Source organism: Engraulis encrasicolus, chromosome 2, assembly GCF_034702125.1.
Source record: "Engraulis encrasicolus isolate BLACKSEA-1 chromosome 2, IST_EnEncr_1.0, whole genome shotgun sequence".
Taxonomy (NCBI): Eukaryota; Metazoa; Chordata; class Actinopteri; order Clupeiformes; family Engraulidae; genus Engraulis; species Engraulis encrasicolus.
This window is the reverse complement of record NC_085858.1, coordinates 7,674,645-7,683,068: the sequence shown is the minus strand read 5'-3', so window position 1 is coordinate 7,683,068 and position 8,424 is coordinate 7,674,645.

Below are 8,424 nucleotides of genomic sequence, written 5' to 3'. Positions count from 1 at the left end.
TAGATAGGCCTAACTGTTGTGGAGAAAGGGTTTTAAATAATGGCAACCAGGTAGGCCTAATCGTCCACTCGTAGAAATAATCATTACGTTTTCAAAAACACTCCCCACTTTTACGCAAGCAGTCACTATGTTGGAAAACCCACATCTACATAACTATCAACTTTGACAACGGACAAATTTCGAGGTTGAATAACCTACATTAGGTAGCCTACATCCATAGAGAGCCTCCACATATCCAGTGGATGAATGCAATGCCAGGCCAAACAAACATTGCGCGCAAGACTGATGACTGCCCTTATATCTTAGCCTGGACAGTCCCTGCCCACAAGATCAATATGGTTTTATCAACAGCTGCAAACATAACGCCTGATCACCATCCCCCATTGCAAAGATGAACTTTTTATGTAAGGTCCAGGTAGGGCACTGCAATGATGCAATGCAATGGATTAAAATGCGCATGAACCTTACAATTTTAAATTAGAAACATTTCTGAGAAGTAGTAGCCATACTGGTGTCATATAGAAGCCTATATTAATTCTTGAGATTATGTATGTTTGCAAATTGGTGTGGCAGCGCTTATTGTATGCTGCATTAAGAGCCTGCGTAATGAACTGTGCCACCGGGCTTGTCCTAAAAACCGTTCTGCGTGTGGGCATCGGCTAAATAAGGAAAGGATCATAACAAACATGTTTTGAGCAGTCATTTGGATTCAATATATACATATAAATAAACTCGACTCTTTTAAATCTCCTCTTCAAAGTCGGCACACTTTTTCCATGGGACACTCAATAGGATAGCCTGAAGATAAATTGGTATGATTCATCTTCGACCCGTTCTCTCCCCTCCCTCCGACGCAGGACCTACGTCACCGTGGCGAATTTGTATTCAGTCCGTAACAGGATTTTCCACGTGTTAACTGAATAGGACAGTTCTTCCAGAGATGCTGGACGCTGCGACAACCTCCAAAATTACATACAGCAGGCAAGCAATAGTGCGGTGGGATAACGTTCAGCGCACACAATGACGGGTGCGGGTTTTTGATGATGGGATTGGTGCATCTCTAAAACAATGGGCTGCTGATGCAATATAACACACTTTGTATAAATTATAAGTTGAAGTACTCATGTAATTACAACACTAATTGTTTCATATTACATGGTTTCAACGTTGTAATAGCCTAGGCCTATTACATATCAGTGTTGTACATCTGTAAGAGTACTTCTAGGCCTATACAACTATAATAACAGTGAATAAGTGAATAACAATAGTAACAGTGAATTATAGCCTCCAACCACATTGAACACTAGATATCACATTCTTCATTATGGATGGGGAGGGTTGTATGAAAAGCCCACATTTGTAAGTGTAGGGCAATTTGTGAAGGCCCCTGCACACATTGTAGATTAAGTAATCTTAGCTACAATGTATTTCCTTCACAACTCAATTGACACTGCACAGTAGTCATCCATGCCATTTGTGTAGGTCTATGTGAGTGTCTACATTTGAGATGATAACAACCCCACTCTAACAGACTCGTCATGTTAGTGATTTGAATTCTAAACATATCCATATACATCTACACAATGTCAAAGTAATCGCCTCCAAACTCTAAACTGAATGATATATCTGTAAAATGCATGTGTGTTACCTACCTGTAAATAAAATGCTCACGACTTATCAACATGGGAAGCTTCATCGTTGTTTGATCAATTCCCAAGAAGTCAGCATAATGAGCTCCCCTGGTCCTTTCTCAGAAAACACACATCAATCACCCATGGGGAATGGCAAGTGCACAAGCACACTTCTGAAGCTTCTGGTAAACACGCCTGCAAACACCATCACATCAGCTGTCTATATATGCCCACAAGCACAAACAAATTCACCGCTCCATTCGCATAAAGCACAAACAGCAGGAGACGTTCTTCGAACAGTCAAGTCACAAATTAATGGCTAATGACTGGATAAGTATTTTCCAGAAAAGAAAACGTTGGGCACATGCAAGGTCTTTGAAACTGAATTTAGAAGCAGTTATGGCAACTAGGCAACAAATGAACTCATTGCCTGTGCCGAGAGCCCATTAAACGGAAGCCATCAATTAAATTAGGAGGCCCATCTTTCCTTCTCTGGGATTCAATAAACCGTTTTTGTGATTTGAAGTTGCTGAACTGACACAAGAGTATACGTACTTCCTGGCTGCAATGGAGTTCACATCCCGGCATAGTTATGATGATGCATAATAAAGGGCATGGTTAAGCTACAGAGACACATAGCTGGTAAATTATATATAGATCCTAATCACACACACACACACACACACACACACACACACACACACACACACACACACACACACACACACACACACACACACACACACACACACACACACACACACACACACACACAATATAGGGCCTACAGGAACTGAATGCAGGAGAGAAAAAGGAGGAGTGCTCCTATAATTTGTTTATCTATGTGATTATTCCATAACTCAACAGGGCTTTTATTTGCAAGAAGTCATTACACTTAAACTGTAGCGGTTGTTTCCTTGAGGGGCTCTTAAGTTTTATAGTCTAGCATGTGTTCTTTTGCATGGAGCCTGCACACGCATCTGTTTGTGTGACAGCTGAAGAGCTCTGACTACAGCATCTAGATGCGTCAGATGTGGCAGCGCACTGACGTCAGACTTACAGGACATGTGAGCTCACTACTGGGTGGCTCTTCTTGTCTCTCTCTCTCTCACACACACACACTGTGTGTCTGCGCTTGTGTGTGTGTGTGTGTGTGTGTGTGTGTGTGTGTGTGTGTGTGTGTGTGTGTGTGTGTGTGTGTGTGTGTGTGTGTGTGTGCGTGTGTGCGTGCGTGTGTGTGTGTGTGTGTGTGTGTGTGTGTGTGTGTGTGTGTGTGTGTGTGTGTGTGTGTGTGTGTGTGTGTGAACAAGGTTGCATTGCATTTAAAAAAAACAGAGAGAGAGAGAGAGAGAGAGAGAGAGAGAGAGAGAGAGAGAGAGAGAGAGAGAGAGAGACAGAGAGACAGAGAGACAGACAGCTAAGGTGATCCATCATGGTGACTTGAGGCCTGCTGAGGGAGCAGAAGTAGGCCTGCTCCTCCATTTAAAGTACTGATTAATTAAAACTGCCACTTCTCCCCCAGGGCTGACTCTGTTGCAGGGATTCAATCTGCGCTGGTCACCTGTCAGTACAGCTTAAACTGCCAGGGGTCAAAGGTCAACACAGATACGTATCTATACTACAGCGGTCTTTCACTTAGACATACGTAGATGCCTTTATCAATAGACTAATACAGTGGTTCCCAAAGTTTTCCTTCTGGGACCCCCTTTTAGCCAGGGAAATCCTATGCTGCTTTGCACAATCAATCCGATCTGAAAGTCAGTATAGCTCCTATTTAAAAAAAAATGGTGGCCTGAGCCAAGGGCCCAATCAGAGAGTGGGGATTGGTGTAAAGACGGTGTGACGTGTTACTCTACAAACAGAAGCTTGCAGTTTGTTTGAATGCAACTGACACGATTGGCTATGGGTTATGTATGTATACACCAAATGATACATTAATGATGCACAATAAACGACCATGGGCAACTGTAAACCACACCTCCTTGACGGGAAATTCAGTAGGCGGTCCCCAGACCATACCTCACTTGTAATATGGTCTAGCGATAGCCAGATAAATAACCTTTGGGGCCTAAGAATATTTTCATAACCCCCAATTCCTATATTCCAAACAGCAATACGTGTATTTGTTGTCCCTGCTAAATTTGAATGTAAAAATGTATTACCCATACCAGTGAATATGATTAACAATTAAGGGAATTGTATTACGTCTATATGACTGCATATATCAAGTCATCAGGTATTTATACATATATCACGTTTTATGAAAATCTTGCTGTGCTGTTATGGCCAACTTGCTGTGACCCCCCAGGGGTCCCGGGTCCCACTTTGGGAACTACTATTAAGATATAGTGTAGCTTCATCTATAGATGTATCATCTGTTAGTAAGGGGGTTCCATTTTTTTCAGATTCATGTTCCTCACTGACAATGAGTCAAGGCCAGCGATTCTCAGTGTGAAAAAATAACAACTGATAGGCTACTATTTTTCTCATGCAAAAAACACCTGAAAACGTGTTAAAATGACCCGAACATCTTACAAGGGTTAACATACAGTAGCACTAACTCAAACCATATCCCTATTGTTTTGTAGCACAAATTGACGTTACGGCATTATGATATCGGTGGCTGTAGCAATCTTCACACTTGAAAGGTTGTCTCTTTTGGCTTCGTGCCGTTTAATGTATCACTCACACATAACAACCTAACATGTTCTAGCCCGTGGCTTGATCTGACTATCTTCTTCTAATATGTCCCCATAAGTAATGCATTAGTAGAGGTAGGTAGCTCCCCCTAGAGGTGTTAACCATAAATGTTAATAAATGTAGTCTGACTACTACAGGCATATTGACAAGACTGGGACCTACAAAACGGTGGGCTTGGATTACCAGCCCCTCAGTCACCACAACTTCAGAGTCCAGCATACTTCAAGCAGTAGTTCATTTCATGTGCTACCTTACGAGATACAGGAGTTAGCTACTAATTTCATTAGTTCACTCTCTGAAATTTGGATTAAGCATGTATGCATTGCATACATCTATGTACTCTCTGGAGAACGGACTGCTCGTGATCGTGCCGCTCTCACAGGAGAGTGGCTGTCCACGCGGTGGACTGATCATGGAAGTGCTTCACGGGGGCCGCAGGGACCACAGCACTCAAGAAGCTGAGATAGATTCCGTGGCATATTGGACAAGATCGCTGGCCGTGGTGCTGAAGTACTGCCACGGGCGAGAAATGTCTATACAGCAAATATTCTTGAGTTCGGGAGTACGGGGCGCCACTGAGAGCTCGGGCAGTATCTGCACCCGCAGATATGTGCGAACTCTGAGCGGACCCCCACGGCAGATGATGGTTGGAGAGCAATGGAGCGAGGTGAACTGGAAGGAAGTTAGGGCAAGACACCTGACAAATCGACCGAACAGAGGCGGAGGGTAGGTGAAAGGGGAGGTGGAGGGTGCAAGCGAGAAAGAAAATTTCTGACTGCAGACAGGTGAGCGGAGAATAAATGTATAGTTGTATAGCTGTATAGTTAATTAAGGGGCGTCCCAAATTCCAGTGCGCTGAAATTCCACCAAATGACGGCAGAGCGGAGAAGGAAATGCAGCTGGTTAAATAGGCATGCCTATATTTTCGCGCTGAATTCAAGCGAATGAAGGAATGCAGGTGGTAAAGGCATGCCAAATTTCATTACGCTTCTCTCGAACTTTTGTTTTTAACAAAACGTGCATTTAGAATCTCCTCTGAAAAGTTGTTAGCAGGATAACAACTTCCCCTTCAAGATCCGAAGCCCAGGCCTGTCTACTCTATAGATGTAGATATGAGGAATTCAGATGCAAAAGCCATTACAAAAATATGTAACATTTAATTTTAAATAGCATTTTTATCATATAATCTCAATCAAAAAGCCAATTAAACATTATTATCAAGTAGGCCTAAAAGTCCAACCCAAACAAAATTAGATGGACTGATTTTTGAAGTTTACTAAAAGTATAGAATTACAGCCTATTTTGTAAAGTCATCGAAAAAATGCACTTAGAGGGGTTTGCGTCTTTGTGCTTCATTATACAGTAGCTGTATATATACGACATAGGCCTATACGGATGCTACATTGGATGGTATGTGTACTATTGTAAATGTCTCTGCTCTTCCTCCTCTCTTCATCACCCACCCCTGCAAACGTAGGTTGACACTCAATCTCTCTGTTAAAGAGTTACCTGGGCACTTCTTTTGAATAAGAAGCATCGATATTGTTCATCATTAGATGAAAACTGGATTCCTGCTGCCCTGTACCCTGCACCTCTGTACACCTCTGAACACCCACACAGTCCGTGGTTTCAAAGCTAACATGTTCATTCCGCAACACACTCCAGTTCAAATCCACCACTTGACACTTTCCGCCTGTATAGTCGCACAGTAAGGGATGTGATAAAGGCCGATGGCGATACGTAGCTGTTCTGGTGATAATGAGTGTTGTTCATTGGCGGCGCTCGTATGAGCAGCGGCCCTGGGGTACATGTACAGTGTATTCTAAAACGCAATTTCGTTGTCAAATTTATTTGTCAATGACAATAAAAAGCTCTTGATTCTCTTGACACCGCAAGAGCGAGAGGTCAGCCACCCATGGGGCAGAAGAGACAATGCATGCCCAGACCAGACGAGCCCAGACCTGGGGCGCCACAGCAAGAACACACGTGCCAGTGTGAAGTGGCTGACGAGGTGCGGACTATTGCAGAGGGGACTATTGCGTGCAGGGCCTATGTCAGTAAGCGTGTGAGGACCAAAATTCTCACGCAGATCGCACCAAAATATAAGGGGAATTTTTATGTTTTAGGATTTATTCAGTTATAATTATGTAATATGCTACTGGTTGACGATAATCGATCAGACCCATTCCCTCACTCACCTGCTAACTGAAACTTGTGTGTCATTGCCTTAAAGGGTAACTTCAGCCAATTTCAACATGCAGTTGTAATGCTCACACTACCCTGGACTTCTCAGTACTTGAGTTTTTTTTTCCTTCTTCTTCAGACTTTTCTGAGATCCTGGTCATTGTAATAGGGGCAGGTGTTTGTTTACATTTCAAGAAAACATTTTTATTTATTCCCAAAAACATCCAAAAGGTTATACAACATCAGCAGACAACAAGCAAACAGTGATATCTTTTGGGAAAATATTTGGAGTAGGCCTATGTTAAGATTTAAAAAAATGTAAACTAAAGATGCCCCCATTAGAATAGCTCATATCTCGAAAAGGGCTGAGCCAAAAAATGCAGCATCACCGGGTACTGACAACTGAAGGGTAGCGTAACCAATACAACAGTATATTGAAATTGGCAGAAGTGGTCCTTTAAGCACACCCCATCGAGCCCTTGGAAATGCTCAAAATGTATTGGTCCCCTATCACATTTTAAATGTTTTAGAAAGTAAGCATGGCCAGACTAAAATGAGAATGTGAAACTTTGTGCAGCGACGAAGTTAGTATGGGCATTGCCCAGGGCAGCCATCCAGCATCCTTCTTAGACCGGATCATGTTGTCCCCTCTACTATATAAAGGTCCTGCAGGTCATATCTGGAATGTTCTTCCCTTGACAATTAGTGCTGAGGAAAACAATGAAGGACCCTTAAGACCCCCCGCTACACTGGACTCTGCTTTCCACAGGGGTGTCTGGAGAAACAGAATAACTCCATATTGTTCCACTAACTATGGCGTGGCGAAATTAAACCACCCCACCCCAGTACACAATGTGTGTTTCTGGGAACAGAGGAAACTCACTCGTTGGGATTACATAATGCATGCAGCCTAGTACACTACAGGCACACAGGGGGGATACAGTATGTGCTCATCACAGGCAGAGCGGACGTCTGTCTCGCTCTCCACACGCCATCTCATTGATCTGTGGTGGGTGCCGAGTGTTCCCACTCCACTGTGCTGCAGGGAACAGCTGAACAAGGTTGCATTGCATTAAAAAAAACAGAGAGAGAGAGAGAGAGAGAGAGAGAGAGAGAGAGAGAGAGAGAGAGAGAGAGAGAGAGAGAGAGAGAGAGAGAGAGAGAGGTTGTGAGAGAACGGTTGAGTTGGAGGGAAAACACACCAGTATGAAATGCAGTGAGGGTGATGATTGGCATAATAGCCACTATGTACTGTGTATACACTCCCAGCTGCTCATACCAAGGCCAGAGATGTTGCATGAAGAATAACTGAGAGCTGCTTCACGTGGACATGAGTGAATGGTGCAGCAACACAACACAGACACGTGTGCAGCTGTCTGGCTGTGGACAGGGTGCTAATTACCTAGTTGCTCTATACATGTTTCTGGCAGTTTGACCTTGGCCGCTTCACAGTCGTAATAGGCCTGCTGTATTGGCCATCACTCACATCACAGAGTTATGTCGTCGTTGTGGTCGCCTGATAGATGCCCTTTGACGACTCTGCGGACAGGAGATAGATACACCCTCAGACACGTGTGTGTGTGTGTGTGTGTGTGTGTGTGTGTGTGTGTGTGTGTGTGTGTGTGTGTGTGTGTGTGTGTGTGTGTGTGTGTGTGTGTGTGTGTGTGTGTGTGAGAGAGAGAGAGGAGGGAGAGAGGGAAAGAGGGAGAGAGAGAGTATGTTTGTGTGTGTGAGAGTGTGTAAGATACAGTTATTGTCTGGTGTTTGTGTGTGTACAGGTATGTGTGTGTGAGAGAGAGACAGAGACAGAGCACGAGCACGAGCATGAGCACATGTTTGTGCCCCTGTTTGTGCGTGTGTGTAACCGTGGGTCTCTATGACTGACTCAAAGGCTGGTGTGTTTCTCGCT